This window comes from Antechinus flavipes, chromosome 4 (assembly GCF_016432865.1).
Source record: "Antechinus flavipes isolate AdamAnt ecotype Samford, QLD, Australia chromosome 4, AdamAnt_v2, whole genome shotgun sequence".
Classification (NCBI taxonomy): Eukaryota; Metazoa; Chordata; class Mammalia; order Dasyuromorphia; family Dasyuridae; genus Antechinus; species Antechinus flavipes.
In genome coordinates, this window is record NC_067401.1 from 397824613 (window position 1) to 397824900 (window position 288).

Consider the following 288-nt stretch of genomic DNA (forward strand, 5'->3'; position numbering starts at 1 on the left):
GACAATGTGAAGAACCAAATCAGTTCCATTTGTTCAATAATGAAGAGAACCAGCTACACACAGTGAAAGAACTATGGGAAATGAGTATTAACCACAACATAGCATTTCCACTCCCTCTTTGTCCTCTTGCATTTTTGATTTCTTCCTCAGGTTATTTTTACCTTATGTCTAAGTCCGATTTTTCTTGTGCAGCAAAATAACTATGGATATGTATACATATACTGTATTTAACATATACTTTAACATATTTACCATGTATGGGTCTACCTGCCATCTAGGGGAGGGAGT